We start from the raw sequence: 27,228 nt of genomic DNA, 5'->3' as shown, positions 1-27,228 counted from the left end.
ATCGCCTCTTGAATAAGATCACGGTCAAGTTTCAATACCCTTTACCTTTGCTTTCCGATTTGTTTGCCAGGATTAAGGGGGCTAGTTGGTTTACTAAAATTGACCTTCGGGGGGCATATAATCTTGTTCGTATTAAGCAGGGTGACGAATGGAAAACCGCGTTTAATACGCCCGAAGGCCATTTTGAATACCTTGTGATGCCATTCGGGCTCTCTAATGCTCCATCTGTTTTTCAGTCCTTCATGCATGATATCTTCCGGAATTATCTTGATAAGTTCATGACTGTATATTTGGATGACATCTTAATTTTTTCCGATGATTCGCAGTCTCATGTGAAACAGGTCAGGATGGTATTTCAGATCCTTCGTGACAATGCTTTGTTTGTGAAGGGGTCTAAATGTCTCTTTGGAGTGCAGAAGGTTTCTTTTTTGGGCTTCATTTTTTCTCCCTCATCTATAGAGATGGATCCGGTTAAGGTTCAGGCCATTCATGATTTGATTCAGCCCACATCCGTGAGGAGCCTTCAGAAATTTTTGGGCTTTGCTAATTTTTATCGCCATTTCATTGCTAACTTCTCCAGTGTGGTTAAACCCCTGACCGATTTGACGAAGAAAGGCGCTGATGTGACGAATTGGTCCTCTGTGGCTGTCTCTGCCTTTCAGGAGCTTAAACGCCGATTTACTTCTGCCCCGGTGATGCTTCAGCCAGATGTTTCTATTCCGTTTCAGGTTGAGGTTGACGCTTCTGAGATTGGGGCAGGGGCCGTTTTGTCTCAGAGGAATTCTGATGGTTCCTTGATGAAACCGTGTGCCTTCTTTTCCCGTAAGTTTTTGCCTGCTGAACGCAATTATGATGTCGGCAATCGGGAGTTGTTGGCTATGAAGTGGGCGTTTGAGGAATGGTGACATTGGCTTGAGGGAGCCAAGCACCGTATTGTGGTCTTGACCGATCATAAAAATCTGATTTACCTAGAATCTGCCAAACGGCTGAATCCTAGACAGGCTCGATGGTCCCTGTTTTTCTCCCGTTTTGATTTCGTGGTTTCGTATCTTCCGGGTTCTAAGAATATTAATGCTGATGCCCTCTCTAGGAGTTTTTTGCCTGATTCTCCTGAGGTACTTGAGCCGGTCGGCATTCTGAAGGAAGGGGTGGTCCTTTCTGCCATTTCCCCTGATTTGCGACGGGTTTTTCAGGAATTTCAGGCTGACAAACCTGACCGCTGTCCAGTGGGGAAACTGTTTGTTCCTGATAGATGGACTAGTAGAGTGATTTCTGAGGTTCATTGTTCTGTGTTGGCTGGCCACCCTGGTATTTTTGGTACCAGAGATTTGGTTGGGAGGTCCTTTTGGTGGCCTTCTTTGTCGCATGATGTGCGTTCTTTTGTGCAGTCCTGTGGGACTTGTGCGAGGGCCAAGCCTTGTTGTTCCCGTGCTAGTGGGTTGCTTTTGCCTTTGCCGGTCCCTGAGAGGCCCTGGACGCATATTTCTATGGATTTTATTTCAGATCTTCCGGTTTCCCAGAGGATGTCGGTTATCTGGGTGGTTTGTGACCGGTTTTCTAAGATGGTTCATTTGGTGCCTTTGCCTAAATTGCCTTCCTCTTCTGATTTGGTTCCGTTGTTTTCTCAGCATGTGGTTCGTTTGCATGGTATTCCGGAGAATCTTGTGTCTGACAGAGGTTCCCAGTTTGTTTCTAGGTTTTTGCGGGCCTTTTGTGCTAGGCTCTGCATTGATTTGTCTTTTTCTTCTGCATTTCATCCTCAGACAAATGGTCAGACCGAGCGAACTAATCAGACTTTGGAAACTTATTTGAGATGCTTTGTGTCTGCTGATCAGGATGATTGGGTGGCTTTCTTGCCATTGGCCGAGTTTGCCCTTAATAATCGGGCTAGTTCGGCTACCTTGGTTTCGCCCTTCTTTTGTAATTTTAGTTTTCAATCCTCGTTTTTCTTCGGGGCAAGGTGAGCCATCTGATTGTCCTGGTGTGGATTCTGTGGTTGACAGGTTGCAGCAGATTTGGGCTCATGTGGTGGACAATTTGGTGTTGTCTCAGGAGGAGGCTCAGCGTTTTGCTAACCGTCGTCGGTGTGTTGGATCCCGGCTTCGGGTTGGGGATTTGGTCTGGTTGTCTTCCCGTCATGTTCCTATGACTGTTTCTTCCCCTAAGTTTAAGCCTCAGTTTATTGGTCCTTATAGGATTTCTGAGATTATCAATCCGGTGTCTTTTCGTTTGGCCCTTCCAGCCTCTTTTGCCATCCATAATGTTTTTCATAGATCTTTATTGCGGAAATATGTGGTGCCCGTTGTTCCCTCTGTTGATCCTCCTGCTCCTGTGTTGGTTGATGGGGAGTTGGAGTATGTGGTTGAGAAGATTTTGGATTCTCGCTTGTCGAGGCGGAGGCTTCAGTACCTTGTCAAATGGAAGGGTTATGGCCATGAGGATAATTCTTGGGTTTTTGCCTCTGATGTCCATGCTGCTGATTTGGTCCGTGCCTTTCATCTGGCTCGTCCTGATCGGCCTGGGGGTTCTGGTGAGGGTTCGGTGACCCCTCTTCAAGGGGGGGTACTGTTGTGAATTCTGCTCTTCGGCTCCCTCCGGTGGTTGTTGGTGGTAGTGCAGTTGTCTTGGGGTTGTAATCCAGGCAGGTGTTTCTGCTGATTGCAGCTCTATTAGGTATTTAGGTGAGCAGGATCCATGAGTCTGTGCCAGTTATCCATTGTACTTGGAGGGATTGCATCTCTCTCTGGCTCCTCATGCCCTGTTGCAAATTCAGCTAAGATAAGTGTCTTGTTTTGGTCTCTGTGCACACATGCAGTGTGCTTTGCAATTCAGTGCAATTTATTGTGTTTTTGTCCAGCTTAGACTTTGTTTGGATTTTTCAGTCATGCTGGATTCTCAGGAGATGCAGATATACTTTCTATGTCTTTAGTTATATGTGGAATATTTGTATTATCTGCTATGGATGTTTTTAGGATTTTAATACTGACCGCTTAGAATTCTGTCCTATCCTTTTCTATTGAGCTAGAAGTGCCTCTTTTGCTAAAATCTGTTTTTCTGCCTGCGTGTGTCTTTTCTCTTATATTCACAGTCAATATTTGTGGGGGGCTGCCTATCCTTTGGGGTTCTGCTCTGAGGAAAGATAGAATTCCTATTTCCATCTATAGGGGTATTTAGTCCTCCGGCTGTGTCGAGATGTCTAAGACGTGTTAGGTACATCCCACGGCTACTTCTAGTTGCGGTGTTAGATTAGGGTTTGCGGTCAGTACAGGTACCACCTCTCCTGAGAAAGTCTCTCATGCGGCTCCAAGGTCACAGGATCATAACAGTACAACTGGCCAACAATGAGTTAAATGCATCTCAGAAGAAGGGAAGAAAGAGACTTTTTTTTTCAGTAGTCTGCTTTGTCTTTTCTTCCCTCTTTTCCTCTGGGTGACTGAGGAGTCTTGTTCTAGCACAGATGTTCAGGGATTAGTTTCTCATGTAGACCAGCTTGCTGCTAGGGTACAGGGTATTTCTGATTATATTGCTCAGACTCCGCTTTTAGAGCCTAGGATTCCTACTCCTGATTTGTTTTTTGGGGACAGGTCCAAATTTTTGAGTTTTAAAAATAACTGTAAACTGTTTTTTGCTCTGAAGCCTCGTTCCTCTGGTGATCCCATCCAGCAGATTAAAATTGTCATCTCCCTGCTGCATGGTGACCCTCAGGATTGGGCATTTTCCCTGGAATCTGGGAATCCGGCCTTGCTTAATGTAGATGCCTTTTTTAAGGCTCTAGGATTATTATATGATGAACCAAATTCTGTGGATCAAGCGGAGAAGACCTTGTTGGCCCTGTCTCAGGGTCAAGAAGCGGCAGAATTGTAATGTAAGAAATTTAGAAAATGGTCTGTGCTGACTAAATGGAATGAGGATGCTTTGGCGGCAATTTTCAGTAAGGGTCTTTCTGAATCTGTTAAAGATGTTATGGTGGGGTTTCCCACGCCTGTTGGTCTGAGTGATTCTATGTCTCTGGCCATTCAGATCGATCGGCGTTTGCGGGAGCGCAGAACTGTGCGGGCTGTGGCGTTGTCCTCAGAGCAGATGCCTGAGCCTATGCAGTGTGATAGGATTCTGTCTAGAACGGAACAACAAGGATTCAGATGTCAGAATAGGTTGTGTTTTTATTGTGGCGATGCTTCTCATGTCATTTCAGTCTGCCCAAAGCGTACAAAGAGAATCGCTAGTTCAGTTACCATCGGAACTGTGCAACCTAAATTTCTGTTATCTGTGACCTTGATCTGCTCATTGTCGTCATTTTCTGTCATGGCGTTTGTGGATTCAGGCGCCGCTTTGAACTTAATGGACTTTGAATTTGCCAGGCGTTGTGGTTTCCCCTTGCAGTCTTTGTAGAACCCTATTCCTTTAAGGGGCATTGATGCTACACCTTTGGCTAAAAATAAACCCCAGTTTTTGACACAGGTGACCATGCGCATGGCGCCAGCCCATCAGGAAGATTGTCGTTTTCTGGTGTTGCATAATAGGGACTGTGATTGTGCTATTGATTTGATTCCAGGCTGTAAGTTTCCTAAGGGCCAACTTTTCAACCTGTCTGTGCCGGAACATACCGCCATGCGGAGTTATGTTAAGGAGTCTTTGGAGAAAGGGCATATTCGGCCATCTTCTTCACCGTTGGGAGCGGTATATGTTTTTGTTGCTACGAAGGATGGCTCCTTGAGACCCTGTATTGATTATCGCCTCTTGAATAAGATCACGGTCAAGTTTCAATACCCTTTACCTTTGCTTTCCGATTTGTTTGCCAGGATTAAGGGGGCTAGTTGGTTTACTAAAATTGACCTTCGGGGGGCATATAATCTTGTTCGTATTAAGCAGGGTGACGAATGGAAAACCGCGTCTAATACGCCCGAAGGCCATTTTGAATACCTTGTGATGCCATTCGGGCTCTCTAATGCTCCATCTGTTTTCAGTCCTTCATGCATGATATCTTCCGGAATTATCTTGATAAGTTCATGATTGTATATTTGGATGACATCTTAATTTTTTCCGATGATTGGCAGTCTCATGTGAAACATGTCAGGATGGTATTTCAGATCCTTTGTGACAATGCTTTGTTTGTGAAGGGGTCTAAATGTCTCTTTGGAGTGCAGAAGGTTTCTTTTTTGGGCTTCATTTTTTCTCCCTCATCTATAGAGATGGATCCGGTTAAGGTTCAGGCCATTCATGATTGGATTCAGCCCACATCCGTGAAGAGCCTTCAGAAATTTTTGGGCTTTGCTAATTTTTATCGCCGTTTCATTGCTAACTTCTCCAGTGTGGTTAAACCCCTGACCGATTTGACGAAGAAAGGCGCTGATGTGACGAATTGGTCCTCCATGGCTGTCTCTGCCTTTCAGGAGCTTAAACGCCGATTTACTTCTGCCCCGGTGATGCTTCAGCCAGATGTTTCTATTCCGTTTCAGGTTGAGGTTGACGCTTCTGAGATTGGGGCAGGGGCCGTTTTGTCTCAGAGGAATTCTGATGGTTCCTTGATGAAACCGTGTGCCTTCTTTTCCCGTAAGTTTTTGCCTGCTGAACGCAATTATGATGTCGGCAATCGAAGTTGTTGGCTATGATGTGGGCGTTTGAGGAATGGCGACATTGGCTTGACGGAGCCAAGCACCGTATTGTGGTCTTGACCAATCATAAAAATCTGATTTACCTCGAATCTGCCAAACGGCTGAATCCTAGACAGGCTCGATGGTCCCTGTTTTACTCCCGTTTTGATTTCGTGGTTTCGTATCTTCCGGGTCCTAAGAATATTAAGGCTGATGCCCTCTCTAGGAGTTTTTTGCCTGATTCTCCTGAGGTACTTGAGCCGGTCGGCATTCTGAAGGAAGGGGTGGTCCTTTCTGCCATTTCCCCTGATTTGCGACGGGTTCTGCAGGAATTTCAGGCTGACAAACCTGACCACTGTCCAGTGGGGAAACTGTTTGTTCCTGATAGATGGACTAGTAGAGTGATTTCTGAGGTTCATTGTTCTGTGTTGGCTGGCCATCCTGGTATTTTTGGTACCAGAGATTTGGTTGGGAGGTCCTTTTGGTGGCCTTCTTTGTCGCATGATGTGCGTTCTTTTGTGCAGTCCTGTGGAACTTGTGCGCGGGCCAAGCCTTGTTGTTCCCGTGCTAGTGGGTTGCTTTTGCCTTTGCCGGTCCCTGAGAGGCCCTGGACACATATTTCTATGGATTTTATTTCAGATCTTCCGGTTTCCCAGAGGATGTCGTTTATCTGGGTGGTTTGTGACCGGTTTTCTAAGATGGTTCATTTGGTGCCTTTGCCTAAATTGCCTTCCTCTTCTGATTTGGTTCCGTTGTTTTTTCAGCATGTGGTTCGTTTGCAAAGTATTCCGGAGAATATTGTGTCTGACAGAGGTTCCCAGTTTGTTTCTAGGTTTTGGCAGGCCTTTTTTTGCTAGGCTGGGCATTGATTTGTCTTTTTCTTCCGCATTTCATCCTCAGACAAATGGCCATACCGAGCAAACTAATCAGACTTTGGAAACTTATTTGAGATGCTTTGTGTCTGCTGATCAGGATGATTGGGTGGCTTTCTTGTCATTGGCCGAGTTTGCCCTTAATAATCGGGCTAGTTCGGCTACCTTGGTTTCACCCTTCTTTTGTAATTTTGGTTTTCATCCTCGTTTTTCTTTGGGGCAAGTTGAGCCTTCTGATTGTCCTGGTGTGGATTCTGTGGTTGATAGGTTGCAGCAGATTTGGGCTCATGTGGTGGACAATTTGGTGTTGTCTCAGGAGGAGGCTCAGCGTTTTGCTAACCGTCGTCGGTGTGTTGGCTCCCGGCTTCGGGTTGGGGATTTGGTCTGGTTGCCTTCCCGTCATGTTCCTATGAAGGTTTCTTCCCCTAAGTTTAAGCCTCGGTTTATTGGTCCTTATAGGATTTCTGAGATTATCAATCTGGTGTCTTTTCGTTTGGCCCTTCCGGCCTCTTTTGCCATCCATAATGTTTTCCATAGATCTTTATTGCGGAAATATGTGGTGCCCATTGTTCCCTCTGTTGATTCTCCTGCTCCTTTGTTGGTTGATGGGGAGTTGGAGTATGTGGTTGAGAAGATTTTGGATTCTCGCTTGTCGAGGCGGAGGCTTCAGTACCTTGTCAAATGGAAGGGTTATGGCCAGGAGGATAATTCTTGGGTTTTTGCCTCTGATGTCCATGCTGCTGATTTGGTCCGTGCCTTTCATCTGGCTCGTCCTGATCGGCCTGGGAGTTCTGGTGAGGGTTCGGTGACCCCTCTTCAAGGGGGGGTACTGTTGTGAATTCTGCTCTTGGGCTCCCTCCGGTGGTTGTTGGTGGTAGTGCAGTTGTCTTGGGGTTGTAATGCAGGCAGGTGTTTCTGCTGATTGCAGCGCTCTATTAGGTATTTAGGTGTGCAGTATCCATGAGTCTGTGGCAGTTGTCCATTGTACTTGGAGGGATTTCATCTCTCTCTGGCTCCTCATGCCCTGCTGCAAATTCAGCTAAGATAAGTGTCTTGTTTTTTGTCTCTGTGCACACATGCAGTGTGCTTTGCAATTCAGTGCAATTTATTGTGTTTTTGTCCAGCTTAGACTTTGTTTGGATTTTTCAGTCATGCTGGATTCTCAGGAGATGCAGATATACTTTCTATGTCTTTAGTTAAATGTGGAATATTTGTATTATCTGCTGTGGATGTTTTTAGGATTTTAATACTGACCGCTTAGAATTCTGTCCTATCCTTTTCTATTTAGCTAGAAGTGCCTCTTTTGCTAAATCCTGTTTTTCTGCCTGCGTGTGTCTATCCTCTTATATTCACAGTCAATATTTGTGGGGGGCTGCCTATCCTTTGGGGTTCTGCTCTGAGGCAAGATAGAATTCCCATTTCCATCTATAGGGGTATTTAGTCCTCCGGCTGTGTCGAGATGTCTAGGACGTGTTAGGTACATCCCACGGCTACTTCTAATTGCGTGTTATGGACCTGGTAATTAGGAGCACCCGGAATGACCTGATGGGTAAACTCAAAATCGGAACTAGCTCTGGGAAGTGGGAACTCTGCTGACCGCAAACCCTACTCCTATCACACACACTAGAAATAGCCGTGGAGCGTACCTAACTCTCCCTAGACGCCTCTTCACAGCCTAAGAGCTAACTACCCCTAAAGATAGAAATAGAAGCCTAACCTTGCCTCAGAGAAATTCCCCAAAGGTAAAGGCAGCCCCTCACATATATTGACTGTGAGTTAAGAGGAAAGTCACAAACACAGTAATGAAACAGGTTTTAGCAAAGGAGGCCAGACTTCACTAAATAGTCAGAGGATAGAAAAGGGAACTATGCGGTCAGCACAAAAGACTACAAAAAACCTCACAGAGTAAGCAAAAAGACTCCCCACGCCGACTCACGGTGTGGAGGTGCCACTCTGCACCCCCAGAGCTTCCAGCTAGCAAGGGAATATCATGATAGCAAGCTGGACTAGAAATTAGCAGTACTAAGAAATATATTCAGGAAGCAGTAACAACAAAAGAACTAGCAAAGACTTAGCTTGTGCTGGAGTAGACAGGTCCTCAGAGAAGTCCAAGAGAGATCTGAACCAATACTGAAACATTGACAGCTGGCATGAAGTAACGATCTGAGTGGAGTTAAATAGGGAAACCAGCATAGCAATAAACGAGAGCAGCTGACAAAGCCAACCTCAGTGACCAGCAGTTCCGCTCAAAGCCACCAGAGGGAGTCCAAGAGCAGAACTAACCAAAGTACCATTCATGACCACAGGAGGGAGTCCGAGAACGGAATTCACAACAGTACCCCCCCCTTGAGGAGGGGTCACCGAACCCTCACCAGGGCCCCCAGGCCGATCAGGACGAGCCAAATGAAAGGCACAAACTAAATCGGCAGCGTGGACATCGGAGGAAACAACCCAGGAATTATCCTCCTGACCATAGCCCTTCCACTTAACCAGGTACTGAAGCTTCCGTCTCGAAATACGAGAATCCAAAATTTTTTCCACCACATACTCCAACTCCCCCTCAACCAACACCGGAGCAGGAGGATCAACGGAGGGAACCATAGGCGCCACGTACCTCCGCAACAACGACCTATGGGACACATTATGAATGGCAAAAGAAGCTGGAAGGACCAAACGAAATGACACAGGGTTGAGAATTTCAGATATCTTATAAGGACCAATGAAACGAGGCTTAAACTTAGGAGAAGAAACCTTCATAGGAACATAACGAGAAGACAACCAAACCAAATCCCCAACACAAAGTCGGGGACCAACACAACGACGGCGGTTAGCGAAACGTTGAGCCTTCTCCTGGTACAACGTCAGATTGTCCACTACGTGAGTCCAAATTTGCTGCAACCTGTCCACCACAGAATCCACACCAGGACAGTCAGAAGGCTCAACCTGCCCTGAAGAAAAACGAGGATGAAAACCAGAATTGCAAAAAAAAGGCCAAACCAAAGTAGCTGAACTAGCCTGATTATTAAGGGCGAACTCAGCCAATGGCAAGAAGGTCACCCAATCATCCTGATCAGCAGAAACAAAGCATCTCAGATAGGTTTCCAAAGTCTGGTTGGTTAGTTCGGTTTGGCCATTTGTTTGAGGATGGAAAGCCGAAGAAAAAGACAAATCAATGCCCATCTTAGCACAAAAGGACCGCCAAAACCTAGCGACAAACTGGGAACCTCTGTCCGACACAATATTCTCCGGAATGCCATGCAAACTAACCACATGTTGAAAAAATAATGGCACCAAATCAGAGGAGGAAGGTAATTTAGGCAAGGGTACCAAATGGACCATCTTAGAAAAGCGATCACAAACCACCCAGATGACAGACATCCTTTGAGAGACAGGAAGATCTGAAATAAAATCCATGGAAACATGCGTCCAAGGCCTTTTCGGGACTGGCAAGGGCAAAAGCAACCCACTGGCACGAGAACAGCAGGGCTTAGCCCGGTCACAAGTCCCACAGGACTGCACAAAAGAACGCACATCCCGAGACAAGGAAGGCCACCAAAAGGACCTAGCCACCAAATCTCTGGTCCCAAAAATCCCAGGATGACCAGCCAACACTGAGCAATGAACCTCAGAAATAACTCTGCTAGTCCATCTATCAGGGACAAACAGTTTCTCCACTGGACAACAGTCAGGTCTATCAGCCTGAAACTCCTGCAGCACCCGCCGCAAATCAGGGGAGATGGCAGACAGAATTACCCCCTCTTTGAGAATACCAGCCGGCTCAGGGACTCCCGGAGAATCAGGCACAAAACTCCTAGAAAGGGCATCCGCCTTCACATTCTTAGAACCTGGAAGGTATGAGACCACAAAGTCAGATTTTTGTGATCCGTCAAGACCACGCGGTGCTTGGCTCCCTCAAGCCAATGTCGCCACTCCTCGAATGCCCACTTCATAGCTAGCAGCTCCCGATTGCCAACATCATAATTACGCTCAGCAGGCGAAAACTTTCTAGAAAAGAAGGCACATGGCTTCATCACAGAGCCATCAGAACTTCTTTGAGACAAAACAGCCCCTGCTCCAATCTCAGAAGCATCAACCTCGACCTGAAAAGGGAGCGAAACATCTGGCTGACGCAACACAGGGGCCGAAGAAAAACGACGTTTCAGCTCCTGAAAATCCTCAACGGCCACAGAGGACCAATTCACCACATCAGCACCTTTCTTTGTCAAATCAGTCAAAGGTTTAACCACACTAGAAAAATTAGCAATGAAGCGACGGTAAAAATTAGCAAAGCCCAGGAATTTCTGGAGGCTCTTCACAAATGTAGGTTGAGTCCAATCATAAATGGCCTGAACTTTAACAGGGTCCATCTCGATAGTAGAAGGGGAAAAAATGAAGCCCAAAAAGGAAACCTTCTGAACTCCGAAGAGACATTTAGACCCCTTCACAAACAAGGAATTAGCACGAAGGACCTGGAATACCATTCTGACCTGTTTCACATGAGACTCCCAATCATCCGAAAAGACCAAAATATCATCCAAATATACAATCATGAATCTATCCAGATACTTTCGGAAGATGTCATGCATAAAGGACTGAAACACAGATGGAGCATTTGAAAGCCCGAATGGCATTACCAGGTACTCAAAATGGCCCTCGGGCATATTAAATGCTGTTTTCCATTCATCGCTCTGTTTAATACGCACAAGGTTATACGCCCCTCGAAGATCTATCTTGGTGAACCAACTAGCCCCCTTAATCCGAGCAAACAAATCAGACAGCAGAGGCAAAGGGTACTGAAATTTGACCATGATTTTATTGAGAAGGCGGTAATCTATACAGGGTCTCAGAGAACCATCCTTCTTGGCCACAAAAAAGAACCCTGCTCCCAACGGTGATGAAGACGGGCGAATATGCCCTTTCTCCAAGGACTCCTTTATATAACTCCGCATAGCGGTGTGCTCTGGCACAGATAAATTGAAAAGTGGGCCCTTAGGAAACTTACTACCAGGAATCAAATTTATAGCACAATCACAATTCCTATGAGGGGGTAGGACACTGGATTTGGGCTCATCAAATACATCCTGGTAATCCGACAGAAACTCAGGGACCTCAGAAGGAGTGGAAGCAGAAATTGACACCAACGGAACATCGCCATGTACCCCTTGACAACCCCAACTAGACACAGACATTGATTTCCAATCCAATACTGGATTATGAACCTGTAGCCATGGCAAACCCAACACAACCACATCATGCAAATTATGCAACACCAAAAAGCGAATATCTTCCTGATGTGCAGGAGCCATGCACATGGTCAACTGAGTCCAGTACTGAGGTTTATTCTTGGCCAACGGCATGGCATCAATTCCCCTTAATGGAATAGGATACTGCAAAGGCTCCAAGAAAAAACCACAGCACCTGGCAAACTCCAAGTCCATCAAATTCAGGGCAGCGCCTGAATCCACAAATGCCATAACCGAGTAGGATGACAAAGAGCAAATCAGAGTAACAGACAAAAGAAATTTAGGCTGTACAGTACCAATGGTGACAGACCTAGCGAACCGCTTAGTGCGCTTAGGACAATCAGAGATAGCATGAGTGGGGTCACCACAGTAAAAACACAAGCCTATTCTGACGTCTGTGTTCTTGCCGTTCAGTTCTGGTCAAAGTTCTATCACATTGCATAAGCTCAGGCCTCTGCTCAGAGGACACCGCCAAATGGTGCACAATTTTGCGCTCACGCAAACGCCGATCAATTTGGATGGCCAAGGACATTGATTCATTCAGACCAGCAGGCGTGGGGAATCCCACCATAACATCCTTAAGGGCTTCAGAAAGACCCTTTCTAAAAATTGCTGCCAGGGCACACTCATTCCATTGAGTAAACACAGACCATTTTCTAAACTTCTGACAATATATCTCTGCTTCATCCTGACCCTGACACAAAGCTAGCAAGATTTTCTCTGCCCGATTCACTGAATTCGGTTCGTCATAAAGCAATCCAAGCGCCAGAAAAAACGCATCTACATTAAGCAATGCAGGATCTCCTGGCGCAAGGGAGAATGCCCAGTCTTGAGGGTCGCCACGCAACAAAGAAATAATAATTTTTACTTGCTGAATGGGGTCACCAGAGGAGCGGGGTTTCAAAGCAAGAAACAGTTTACAATTATTTTTGAAATTCAGAAACTTAGATCTATCCCCAGAAAACAAATCAGGAATTGGAATTCTAGGCTCTAACATCGGATTCTGAACTACATAATCTTGAATGCTTTGTACCATTGCAGTGAGATGATCCACACAAGAGGACAGACCTTGAATATCCATATCTACACCTGAGTCCTGAACCACCCAGAGGTTAAGGGGAAAAGAGAGACAAAACAGACTGCGAAGAAAAAAAAATGGGTTCAGAACTTCTCTTATCCCTCTTTTGAGATGCATTAACACTTACTGGCAAGCTGTACTGTTATGGACCTGGTGGTTAGGAGCACCCGGAATGACCTGATGGGTAAACTCAAAATCGGAACTAGCTCTGGGAAGTGGGAACTCTGCTGACCGCAAACCCTACTCCTATCACACACACTAGAAATAGCCGTGGAGCGTACCTAACTCTCCCTAGACGCCTCTTCACAGCCTAAGAGCTAACTACCCCTAAAGATAGAAATAGAAGCCTAACCTTGCCTCAGAGAAATTCCCCAAAGGTAAAGGCAGCCCCCCACATATATTGACTGTGAGTTAAGAGGAAAGTCACAAACACAGGAATGAAACAGGTTTTAGCAAAGGAGGTCAGACTTCACTAAATAGTCAGAGGATAGAAAAGGGAACTATGCGGTCAGCACAAAAGACTACAAAAAAACACGCAGAGTAAGCAAAAAGGCTCCCCACACCGACTCACGGTGTGGAGGTGCCACTCTGCACCCCCAGAGCTTCCAGCTAGCAAGGGAATATCATGATAGCAAGCTGGACTAGAAATTAGCAGTACTAAGAAATATATTCAGGAAGCAGTAACAACAAATGAACTAGCAAAGACTTAGCTTGTGCTGGAGTAGACAGGTCCTCAGAGAAGTCCAGGAGAGATCTGAACCAATACTGAAACATTGACAGCTGGCATGAAGTAACGATCTGAGTGGAGTTAAATAGGGAAGCCAGCATAGCAATAAACGAGAGCAGCTGACAAAGCCAACCTCAGTGACCAGCAGTTCCGCTCAAAGCCACCAGAGGGAGTCTGTTATGACCCCAATGGCGAGGGTCTCAGAGGAACGTGGAAGTCTGCAGAATACAAAAATCCAGCTCATAGGGCAGTGGTAACTGGGTTGACCATATATCTACTCCTAACGCCAACACTAGAAGTAGCCGGGGATCATTCCTACGTTGATTCTAGATGACACGCGCCAGCCGGAGAATCTAGCTACCCCTAGTAGAGGAAAACAAAGACCTTTCTTGCCTCCAGAGAAGGGGACCCCAAAGCTGGATAGAAGCCCCCCACAAATAATAACGGTGAGGTAAGAGGAAATGACAAACACAGAAATGAACCAGGTTTAGCACAGAGAGGCCCGCTTACTGATAGCAGAATAAAGAAAGGTAACTTATATGGTCAACAAAAACCCTATCAAAATCCACACTGGAAATTCAAGAACCCCCGAACCGTCTAACGGTCCGGGGGGAGAACACCAGCCCCCTAGAAGCTTCCAGCAAAGGTCAGGATATAGATTTGGAACAAGCTGGACAAAAATACAAAACCAAAACAAATAGCAAAAAGCAAAAGGCAGACTTAGCTGATATAACTGGAACCAGGATCAGTAGACAAGAGCACAGCAGACTAGCTCTGATAACTACGTTGCCAGGCATTGAACTGAAGGTCCAGGGAGCTTATATAGCAACACCCCTAACTAACGACCCAGGTGCGGATAAAAGGAATGACAGAAAAACCAGAGTCAAAAAACTAGTAACCACTAGAGGGAGCAAAAAGCAAATTCACAACAGTACCCCCCCCTTAGTGAGGGGTCACCGAACCCTCACCACGACCACCAGGGCGATCAGGATGAGCGGCATGAAAGGCACGAACTAAATCGGCCGCATGAACATCAGAGGCGACCACCCAGGAATTATCCTCCTGACCATAGCCCTTCCACTTGACCAGGTACTGAAGCCTCCGCCTGGAGAGGCGAGAATCCAAGATCTTCTCCACCACGTACTCCAACTCGCCCTCAACCAACACCGGAGCAGGAGGCTCAGCAGAAGGAACTACAGGCACAATGTACCGCCGCAACAAGGACCTATGAAATACATTGTGAATAGCAAACGACACAGGAAGATCCAGACGAAAAGATACAGGATTAAGGATTTCCAATATCTTGTAAGGCCCAATAAAACGAGGTTTAAATTTGGGAGAGGAGACCTTCATAGGAACAAAGCGGGAAGAAAGCCATACCAAATCCCCAACGCGTAGTCGGGGACCCACACCGCGGCGGCGGTTGGCAAAGCGCTGAGCCCTCTCCTGTGACAACTTCAAGTTGTCCACCACATGATTCCAGATCCGCTGCAACCTATCCACCACAGAATCCACCCCAGGACAGTCAGAAGGCTCCACATGACCCGAAGAAAAGCGAGGATGGAAACCAGAGTTGCAGAAAAAAGGCGAAACCAAGGTGGCGGAACTAGCCCGATTATTAAGGGCAAACTCAGCCAACGGCAAGAATGTCACCCAATCGTCCTGATCAGCAGAGACAAAACACCTCAAATAAGCCTCCAAAGTCTGATTGGTTCGCTCCGTCTGTCCATTAGTCTGAGGATGGAAAGCAGACGAAAACGACAAATCAATGCCCATCCTACTACAAAAGGATCGCCAGAACCTGGAAACGAACTGGGATCCTCTGTCTGACACAATATTCTCAGGGATGCCGTGCAAACGAACCACGTTCTGGAAAAACACAGGAACCAGATCGGAAGAGGAAGGCAGCTTAGGCAAAGGAACCAAATGGACCATCTTGGAGAAGCGATCACATATCACCCAGATAACGGACATGCCCTGAGATAGTGGAAGATCAGAAATGAAATCCATGGAGATATGTGTCCAAGGTCTCTTCGGGACAGGCAAGGGCAAGAGCAAACCGCTGGCACGAGAACAGCAAGGCTTAGCTCGAGCACAAGTCCCACAGGACTGCACAAATGACCGCACATCCCTTGACAAGGAAGGCCACCAAAAGGACCTGGCCACCAGATCTCTGGTGCCAAAAATTCCCGGGTGACCTGCCAACACCGAGGAATGAACCTCGGAAATGACTCTGCTGGTCCACTTATCCGGGACAAACAGTCTGTCAGGTGGACAAGACTCAGGCCTATCAGCCTGAAATCTCTGCAACACACGTCGCAGATCCGGAGAAATAGCTGACAAGATAACTCCATCTTTAAGAATACCAACAGGATCAGCGACTTCAGGAGCATCAGGCACAAAGCTCCTAGAAAGAGCATCGGCCTTCACATTCTTTGAACCTGGTAAATACGAGACAACAAAATCAAAGCGGGAGAAAAACAATGACCAGCGGGCCTGTCTCGGATTAAGGCGTTTAGCAGACTCGAGATACATCAGATTTTTGTGATCAGTCAAGACCACCACACGATGCTTAGCACCCTCGAGCCAATGACGCCACTCCTCAAATGCCCATTTCATGGCCAACAACTCCCGATTGCCCACATCATAATTTCGCTCGGCAGGCGAAAACTTCCTAGAGAAAAAGGCACAAGGTTTCATAACAGAGCAACCAGGACCTCTCTGCGACAAAACGGCCCCTGCTCCAATCTCTGAAGCATCCACCTCAACCTGAAAGGGAAGTGAGACATCGGGCTGGCACAAAACAGGCGCCGAAGTAAACCGGCGTTTCAACTCCTGGAAAGCCTCCACGGCAGCAGGAGCCCAGTTAGCTACATCGGAGCCCTTCTTGGTCATATCCGTCAAAGGTTTCACAATGCTAGAAAAATTAGCGATAAAACGACGGTAGAAGTTAGCGAAACCCAAGAACTTCTGAAGACTCTTAACTGACGAGGGCTGAGTCCAATCAAGAATAGCTCGGACCTTGACTGGGTCCATCTCCACAGCATAAGGGGAAAAAATGAACCCCAAAAAGGGAACCTTCTGTACACCAAAGAGACATTTTGAGCCCTTGACAAACAAAGAATTTTCACGCAAAATTTTAAAGACCAACCTGACCTGCTCCACATGCGAATCCCAATTCTCAGAAAAAACCAAAATATCATCCAGATAAACAATCAAAAATTTATCCAGATACTTCCGGAAAATGTCATGCATAAAGGACTGAAAAACTGAAGGCGCATTGGAGAGCCCAAAAGGCATCACCAAGTACTCAAAATGACCTTCGGGCGTATTGAATGCGGTTTTCCATTCATCACCTTGCTTAATGCGCACAAGGTTGTACGCACCACGAAGGTCTATCTTGGTGAACCACTTGGCACCTTTAATCCGGGCAAACAAGTCAGACAACAGCGGTAAAGGATACTGAAATTTGACAGTGATCTTATTTAAAAGCCGATAATCAATACAAGGCCTCAAAGATCCGTCCTTTTTTGCCACAAAAAAGAATCCCGCACCAAGAGGGGAAGAAGACGGACGAATATGTCCTTTCTCCAGAGACTCCTTGATATATGAACGCATAGCGGTATGTTCAGGTACCGACAGATTAAACAGTCTTCCCTTAGGAAATTTACTGCCTGGGATCAAATCTATAGCACAGTCACAGTCCCTATGAGGAGGCAGTGCACTGGACTCAGACTCACTGAAGACATCCTGATAATCAGACAAATACTCAGGAACTTCCGAAGGCGTAGAAGAAGCAATAGACACAGGCAGGGAATCCCCATGAATACCACGACAGCCCCAACTTGAGACTGACATAGCCTTCCAGTCCAGGACTGGATTATGAGTCTGTAACCATGGCAGCCCTAAAACAACCAAATCATGCATTTTATGTAAAACCAGGAAACGTATCACCTCGCGGTGTTCAGGAGTCATGCACATGGTAACCTGTGTCCAATACTGCGGTTTATTTGCTGCCAATGGCGTAGCATCAATACCCCTAAGAGGAATAGGATTTACTAATGGTTCAAGAGTAAAACCACAGCGCTTAGCAAATGACAGATCCATAAGACTCAGGGCAGCACCTGAATCTACAAACGCCATGACAGGATAAGACGACAGTGAGCAAATCAAAGTTACAGACAGAATAAATTTAGGTTGCAAATTACCAACGGTGACAGGACTAACAACCTTAGCTATACGTTTAGAGCATGCTGAGATAACATGTGTAGAATCACCACAGTAGTAGCACAAGCCATTCCGGCGTCTATGAATTTTCCGCTCATTTCTAGTCAGGATTCTATCACATTGCATTAAATCAGGTGTCTGTTCAGACAACACCATGAGGGAATTTGCGGTTTTGCGCTCCCGCAACCGCCGGTCAATTTGAATAGCCAGTGCCATAGTATCATTCAGACCTGTGGGAATGGGAAAACCCACCATAACATTCTTAATGGCTTCAGAAAGGCCATTTCTAAAATTAGCGGCCAGTGCACACTCGTTCCAATGTGTCAGCACGGACCATTTCCGAAATTTTTGGCAATACACTTCAGCCTCGTCCTGCCCCTGAGACATAGCCAGCAAGGCCTTTTCTGCCTGAATCTCAAGATTGGGTTCCTCATAAAGTAAACCGAGCGCCAGAAAAAACGCATCAATATCAGCCAATGCCGGATCTCCTGGCGCCAGCGAAAAAGCCCAATCCTGAGGGTCGCCCCGTAAGAACGAAATAACAATTTTTACTTGCTGAGCAGAGTCTCCAGATGAACAGGGTCTCAGGGACAAAAACAATTTACAATTATTCATGAAATTCCTAAACTTAAACCTGTCTCCGGAAAACAGTTCAGGAATCGGTATTTTAGGTTCTGACCTAGGATTTCTGATAACATAGTCTTGTATGCCCTGCACACGAGTAGCCAGACGCCAACACTAGAAGTAGCCGGGGATCATTCCTACGTTGATTCTAGATGACACGCGCCAGCCGGAGAATCTAGCTACCCCTAGTAGAGGAAAACAAAGACCTTTCTTGCCTCCAGAGAAGGGGACCCCAAAGCTGGATAGAAGCCCCCCACAAATAATAACGGTGAGGTAAGAGGAAATGACAAACACAGAAATGAACCAGGTTTAGCACAGAGAGGCCCGCTTACTGATAGCAGAATAAAGAAAGGTAACTTATATGGTCAACAAAAACCCTATCAAAATCCACACTGGAAATTCAAGAACCCCCGAACCGTCTAACGGTCCGGGGGGAGAACACCAGCCCCCTAGAAGCTTCCAGCAAAGGTCAGGATATAGATTTGGAACAAGCTGGACAAAAATACAAAACCAAAACAAATAGCAAAAAGCAAAAGGCAGACTTAGCTGATATAACTGGAACCAGGATCAGTAGACAAGAGCACAGCAGACTAGCTCTGATAACTACGTTGCCAGGCATTGAACTGAAGGTCCAGGGAGCTTATATAGCAACACCCCTAACTAACGACCCAGGTGCGGATAAAAGGAATGACAGAAAAACCAGAGTCAAAAAACTAGTAACCACTAGAGGGAGCAAAAAGCAAATTCACAACAGGAGTCCAAGAGCAGACCAAAGTACCATTCATGACCACAGGAGGGAGTCCGAGAACGGAATTCACAACAGTTGCGGTGTTAGATTAGGGTTTGCGGTCAGTACAGGTACCACCTCTCCTGAGAAAGTCTCTCATGCGGCTCCAACGTCACCGGATCATAACAGTACAACTGGCCAACAATGAGTTAAATGCATCTCAGAAGAAGGGAAGAAAGAGACATTTTTTTATGTAGTCTGCTTTGTCTTTTCTTCCCTCTTTTCCTCTGGGTGACTGAGGAGTCTTGTTCTAGCAAAGATGTTCAGGGATTAGTTTCTCGTGTAGACCAGCTTGCTGCTAGGGTACAGGGTATTTCTGATTATATTGCTCAGACTCCGCTTTTAGAGCCTAGGATTCCTACTCCTGATTTGTTTTTTGGGGACAGGTCCAAATTTTTGAGTTTTAAAAACAACTGTAAACTGTTTTTTGCTCTGGAGCCTCGTTCCTCTGGTGATCCCATCCAGCAGATTAAAATTGTCATCTCCCTGCTGCGTGGTGACCCTCAGGATTGGGCATTTTCCCTGGAATCTGGGAATCCGGCCTTGCTTAAAGTAGATGCCTTTTTTCAGGCTCTAGGATTATTATATGATGAACCAAATTCTGTGGATCAAGCGGAAAAGACCTTGTTGGCCCTGTCTCAGGGTCAAGAAGCGGCAGAATTGTATTGTCAGAAATTTAGAAAATGGTCTGTGCTAACTAAATGGAATGAGGATGCTTTGGCGGCAATTTTCAGAAAGGGTCTTTCTGAATCTGTTAAAGATGTTATGGTGGGGTTTCCCATGCCTGTTGGTCTGAGTGATTCTATGTCTCTGGCCATTCAGATCGATCGGCGCTTGCGGGAGCGCAGAACTGTGTGCGCACTGTGGCGTTGTCCTCAGAGCAGATGCCTGAGCCTATGCAGTGTGATAGGATTCTGTCTAGAACGGAACAACAAGGATTCAGACGTCAGAATAGGTTGTGTTTTTATTGTGGCGATGCTTCTCATGTCATTTCAGTCTGCCCAAAGCGTACAAAGAGAATCGCTAGTTAAGTTACCATCGGAAATGTACAACCTAAATTTCTGTTATCTGTGACCTTGATCTGCTCATTGTCATCATTTTCTGTCATGGCATTTGTGGATTCAGGCGCCACTTTGAACTTAATGGACTTTGAATTTGCCAGGCGTTGTGGTTTCCCCTTGCAGTCTTTGAAGAACCCTATTCCTTTAAGGGGCATTGATGCTACACCTTTGGCTAAAAATAAACCCCAGTTTTGGACACAGGTGACCATGCGCATGGCGCCAGCCCATCAGGAAGATTGTCGTTTTCTGGTGTTGCATAATTTGCATGATGCTATTGTGCTGGGGTTTCCATGGTTGCAGATACATAATCCTGTGTTGGATTGGAAGTCTATGTCTGTGACTAGTTGGGGTTGTCAGGGGGTTCATAATGACGTTCCTGTGATGTCAATCTCCTCTTCCTCCTCTTCTGAGGTTCCAGAGTTTTTGTCTGATTTTCAGGATGTATTCGATGAGCCCAAGTCCAGTTCCCTTCCATCGCATAGGGACTGTGATTGTGCTATTGATTTGATTCCAGGCTGTAAGTTTCCTAAGGGCCGACTTTTCAACCTGTCTGTGCCGGAACATACCGCCATGCGGAGTTATGTTAAGGAGTCTTTGGAGAAAGGGCATATTCGGCCATCTTCTTCACCGTTGGGAGTGGGATTTTTTTTTGTTGCTAAGAAGGATGGCTCCTTGAGACCCTGTATTGATTATTGCCTCTTGAATAAGATCACGGTCAAGTTTCAATACCCTTTACCTTTGCTTTCCGATTTGTTTGCCAGGATTAAGGGGGCTAGTTGGTTTACTAAAATTGACCTTCGAGGGGCATATAATCTTGTTCGTATTAAGCAGGGTGACGAATGGAAAACTGCGTTTAATACGCCCGAAGGCCATTTTGAATACCTTGTGATGCCATTCGGGCTCTCTAATGCTCCATCTGTTTTTCAGTCCTTCATGCATGATATCTTCCGGAATTATCTTGATAAGTTCATGATTGTAAATTTGGATGACATCTTAATTTTTTCCGATGATTGGCAGTCTCATGTGAAACAGGTCAGGATGGTATTTCAGATCCTTCATGACAATGCTTTGCTTGTGAAGGGGTCTAAATGTCTCTTTGGAGTGCAGAAGGTTTCTTTTTTGGGCTTCATTTTTTCTCCCTCATCTATAGAGATGGATCCGGTTAAGGTTCAGGCCATTCATGATTGGATTCAGCCCACATCCGTGAGGAGCCTTCAGAAATTTTTGGGCTTTGCTAATTTTTATCGCCATTTCATTGCTAACTTCTCCAGTGTGGTTAAACCCCTGACCGATTTGACGAAGAAAGGCGCTGATGTGACGAATTGGTCCTCTGTGGCTGTCTCTGCCTTTCAGGAGCTTAAACGCCGATTTACTTCTGCCCCGGTGTTGCGTCAGCCAGATGTTTCTATTCCGTTTCAGGTTGAGGTTGACGCTTCTGAGATTGGGGCAGGGGCCGTTTTGTCTCAGAGGAATTCTGATGGTTCCTTGATGAAACCGTGTGCCTTCTTTTCCCGTAAGTTTTCGCCTGCTGAACGCAATTATGATGTCGGCAATCGGGAGTTGTTGGCTATGAAGTCGGCGTTTGAGGAATGGCGACATTGGCTTGACGGAGCCAAGCACCGTATTGTGGTCTTGACCGATCATAAAAATCTGATTTACCTAGAATCTGCCAAACGGCTGAATCCTAGACAGGCTCGATGGTCCCTGTTTTTCTCCCGTTTTGATTTCGTGGTTTCGTATCTTCCGGGTTCTAAGAATATTAAGGCTGATGCCCTCTCTAGGAGTTTTTTGCCTGATTCTCCTGAGGTACTTGAGCCGGTCGGCATTCTGAAGGAAGGGGTGGTCCTTTCTGCCATTTTCCCTGATTTGCGACGGGTTCTGCAGGAATTTCAGGCTGACAAACCTGACCGCTGTCCAGTGGGGAAACTGTTTGTTCCTGATAGATGGACTAGTAGAGTGATTTCTGAGGTTCATTGTTCTGTGTTGGCTGGCCATCCTGGTATTTTTGGTACCAGAGATTTGGTTGGGAGGTCCTTTTGGTGGCCTTCTTTGTCGCGTGATGTGCGTTCTTTTGTGCAGTCCTGTGGGACTTGTGCGCGGGCCAAGCCTTGTTGTTCCCGTGCTAGTGGGTTGCTTTTGCCTTTGCCGGTCCCTGAGAGGCCCTGGACGCATATTTCTATGGATTGTATTTCAGATCTTCCTCTTCTGATTTGGTTCCGTTGTTTTTTCAGCATGTGGTTCGTTTGCATGGTATTCCGGAGAATATTGTGTCTGACAGAGGTTCCCAGTTTGTTTCTAGGTTTTGGCGGGCCTTTTGTGCTAGGCTGGGAATTGATTTGTCTTTTTCTTCCGCATTTCATCCTCAAACAAATGGCCAGACCGAGCGAACTAATCAGACTTTGGAAACTTATTTGAGATGCTTTGTGTCTGCTGATCAGGATGATTGGGTGGCTTTCTTGCCATTGGCCGAGTTTGCCCTTAATAATCGGGCTAGTTCGGCTACCTTGGTTTCGCCCTTCTTTTGTAATTTTGGTTTTTTTATCCTCGTTTTTCTTCGGGGCAAGTTGAGCCTTCTGATTGTCCTGGTGTGGATTCTGTGGTTGACAGGTTGCAGCAGATTTGGGCTCATGTGGTGGACAATTTGGTGTTGTCTCAGGAGGAGGCTCAGCGTTCTGCTAACCGTCGTCGGTGTGTTGGTTCCCGGCTTCGGGTTGGGGATTTGGTCTGGTTGTCTTCCCGTCATGTTCCTATGAAGGTTTCTTCCCCTAAGTTTAAGCCTCGGTTTATTGGTCCTTATAGGATTTCTGAGATTATCAATCCGGTAACCGGTGTCTTTTTGTTTGGCCCTTCCGGCCTCTTTTGCCATCCATAATGTTTTCCATAGATCTTTATTGCGGAAATATGTGGTGCCCGTTGTTCCCTCTGTTGATCCTCCTGCTCCTGTGTTGGTTGATGGGGAGTTGGAGTATGTGGTTGAGAAGATTTTGGATTCTCGCTTGTCGAGGCGGAGGCTTCAGTACCTTGTCAAATGGAAGGGTTATGGCCAGGAGGATAATTCTTGGGTTTTTGCCTCTGATGTCCATGCTGCTGATTTGGTCCGTGCCTTTCATCTGGCTCGTCCTGATCGGCCTGGGGGTTCTGGTGAGGGTTCGGTGACCCCTCTTCAAGGGGGGGGGGTACTGTTGTGAATTCTGCTCTTGGGCTCCCTCCGGTGGCTGTTGGTGGTAGTGCAGTTGTATTGGGGTTGTAATCCGGGCAGGCGTTTCTGCTGATTGCAGATCTATTAGGTATTTAGGTGTACAGGATCCATGAGTCTGTGCCAGTTGTCCATTGTACTTGGAGGGATTGCATCTCTCTCTGGCTCCTCATGCCCTGCTGCAAATTCAGCTAAGATAAGTGTCTTGTTTGTTGTCTCTGTGCACACATGCAGTGTGCTTTGCAATTCAGTGCAATTTATTGTGTTTTTGTCCAGCTTAGACTTTGTTTGGATTTTTCAGTCATGCTGGATTCTCAGGAGATGCAGATATACTTTCTATGTCTTTAGTTAGATGTGAAATATTTGTATTATCTGCTGTGGATGTTTTTAGGATTTTAATACTGACCGCTTAGAATTCTGTCCTATCCTTTTCTATTTAGCTAGAAGTGCCTCTTTTGCTAAATCCTGTTTTTCTGCCTGCGTGTGTCTTTCCTCTTATATTCACAGTCAATATTTGTGGAGGGCTGCCTATCCTTTGGGGTTCTGCTCTGAGGCAAGATAGAATTCCCATTTCCATCTATAGGGGTATTTAGTCCTCCGGCTGTGTCGAGATGTCTAGGACGTGTTAGGTACATCCCACGGCTACTTCTAGTTGCGGTGTTAGATTAGGGTTTGCGGTCAGTACAGGTACCACCTCTCCTGAGAAAGTCTCTCATGCAGCTCCAAGGTCACCGGATCATAACACCGGTGGCAGGATAACTCCGAAGTTTATGCCCGCATGTAGGGAGTGCGCGTTGCGCTATGCAGCCGCTCGGTACACTGTGAGTACAGGACCTTCCGTGACGTCACAGTCACGTGATTGCTCACGTGACTTGGCTAGGGAAAGCTCGGTGGACCAATTCCTACGCGTTTCAGAACAAACGTGTTCCTTCCTCAGGGATGGTCCGTATGGGCGAAGTCTGTACTTTTATGCACAGCGGCTGTCACATGTCATTATTAGATATTGAAAGCAAAAAGTTCGATTTCACTATTGAGCCCCTTTGGAATCATGGTATCTAGCTCAAAAATCATCTTACTTTCTTCCCTTGACATTTGTTTAATATAGTCTCACTTTCTCCAACTCCTATGGACAAGTTTTAATCCTGTAACAATAACGCCCTTTGTTGATCCTCCATGAGCCGTCAGAAAATGTGTTGATAGCGGGTGACCTTAAAATTTTTTATTTATATTTCGTAGATGTTCGTACTGCCTAATGGACTAAATGAGTGGGTAATCAATGACTTTATTACATGTATATCAGAGGGGGTGATCTATTCGATTAAATGTCCATGTGATAAACTATATATAGGTAGAACGAAACGCCCCCTATATGTAAAAATGAATGAACATCTATGAAATATAAATAAAAAATTTCAAGGTCACCCGCTATCAAAACATTTTCTGACGGCTCATGGAGGATCAACAAAGGGCGTTATTGTTACAGGATTAAAACTTGTCCATAGGAGTTGGAGAAAGGGAGACTATATTAAACAAATGTCAAGGGAAGAAAGTAAGATGATTGTTGAGCTAGATACCATTATTCCAAAGGGGCTCAATAGTGAAATCGAACTTTTTGCTTTCAATATCTAATAATGACATGTGACAGCCGCTGTGCATAAAAGTACAGACTTCGCCCATACGGACCATCCCTGAGGAAGGAACACGTTTGTTCTGAAACGCGTAGGAATTGGTCCACCGCGCTTCCCCTAGCCAAGTCACGTGAGCAATCACGTGACCGTGACATCACGGAAGGTCCTGTACTCACAGTGTACCGAGCGGCTGCATAGCGCGACACGCACTCCCTACATGCGGGCATAAACTTCGGAGTTATCCTGCCACCGGCTGGGGCAAGTAACACAGTGCCAGCTTGTGTAGGATCTACATCGGACCCTTCAAAACTTTGCTTCTATACAAGCAAAACAGCAGTGGAGAGGAAGAGACCACGAGATATGATCAGGCGCACCAGGTAAATCCTATCTATCTATATTCTAAGCTGCTACCTAAATATATATGCGTGTGAATCTCAAGCTCTGATCAGGTATCAGCGGGTGCAGGGAATATACCGTGTCCTGTAATACCACTCTATCCATTATCTAGTGGCTCTCCTGGCAGTCTTCAATTATATTTAGTAACGGTATCCTCCTATTTGGCTTAAAGAAGAAGAAAGGAGTGTTATCTAGAGCAGATATAAATTATTTAAGGTATCTATAGACATATACGCAGTAGAGTGGCACTGCGCGATTGTCTGCTGCAGTAACATTGGTGTTGTTGCGCCACTGGATCCCCTTTTTGAAGTCCCGATAATACTTAAACAATGTCCTGATTCCTAGACATTAGAGACATTTGTAGCCATTGTCCAGCTACAGGTAAATGTCTATTACTATAAGGAGAGCTGCCCTGGCTATATATACTAGCCCCGGATATATATATGACCAAATATACGTATATATCAGCTACTCAAGTTAAATTCTTCGGAAGCACGTGGGAGAACCCGTTGCACAGCGGTGTGTTGTGTGCTGGAGAAGGGGCCTAAGCTCCCGCAATGCTGCTAAGTACAGTACCTGCAGCAGTTAACAGTCGGCAGAGGATCCGGTCACTTTGGTTGATATTATATATATATATATATATACTGTAAAGCTCTGTCAAAAATTAATAGACCACTGCAAAATGTTCAGTTTGTCTGCTTTTTCTCTTTATATGTATATTTTTTGAGTAAAATGTAAATTGTTCATTTATTTAATAAACTTCTGACAACATGTCTCCGAATTTCCAAGCAATACATTTTGTATTTTCTTGCTGAAATGGAGAAATGGTCAAAATTAAAAAAAAAAACCTCAGTGCTGTCAGACTTCAAATAATGCAAAGAAAACAAGTTCATAATAATTTAGAAACAACAATACTAATGTTTTAACTCAGGAAGAGTTCAGAAATCAATATTTTGTGGAATTACCATGATTTTTAATCACAGCTTTCATGCTTCTTGGCATGCTTTCCACCAGTCTTTCACACTGCTTCTGGTGAAAAATTTTAAGCAGTTCTTCCTTATTTGATGGCTCCTGGCTATCCATTATCCTCTTGATTACATTCCAGAGGTTTTCAATGGGGTTTAGGTCTGGAGATTGGGCTGCCCATGGCAGGGTTTTGATGTGGTGGTCTCTTAATTTTTGCCAGAGCTGTATATATGTGTATATATATATATACAGTTAGGTCCATATATATTTGGACAGAGACAACATTTTTCTAATTTTGGTTATAGACATTACCACAATGAATTTTAAACAAAACAATTCAGATGCAGTTGAAGTTCAGACTTTTAGCTTTCATTTGAGGGTATCCACATTAAAATTGGATGAAGGCTTTAGGAGTTTCAGCTCTTTAACATGTGCCACCCTGTTTTTAAAGGGACCAAAAGTAATTGGACAATTGACTCCAAGGCTATTTCATGGACAGGTGTGGGCAATCCCTTCGTTATGTCATTCTCAATTAAGCAGATAAAAGGCCTAGAGTTGATTTGACGTGTGGTGCTTGCATTTGGAAGGTTTTGCTGTGAAGTAAACATGTGGTCAAAGGAGCTCTCCATGCAGGTGAAACAAGCCTTCCTTAAGCTGCGAAAACAGGAAAAAACCCATCCGAGAAATTGCTACAATATTAGGAGTGGCAAAATCTACAGTTTGGTCCATCGTAAGAAAGAAAGAAAGCACTGGTGAACTCATCAATGCAAAAATACCTGGGCGCCCACGGAAGACAACAGTGGTGGATGATCGCAGAATAATCTCCATGGTG

The sequence above is a fragment of the Ranitomeya variabilis genome, chromosome 6 (assembly GCF_051348905.1).
Source record: "Ranitomeya variabilis isolate aRanVar5 chromosome 6, aRanVar5.hap1, whole genome shotgun sequence".
NCBI lineage: Eukaryota > Metazoa > Chordata > Amphibia > Anura > Dendrobatidae > Ranitomeya > Ranitomeya variabilis.
Note: the sequence above shows the minus strand (reverse complement) of the source record.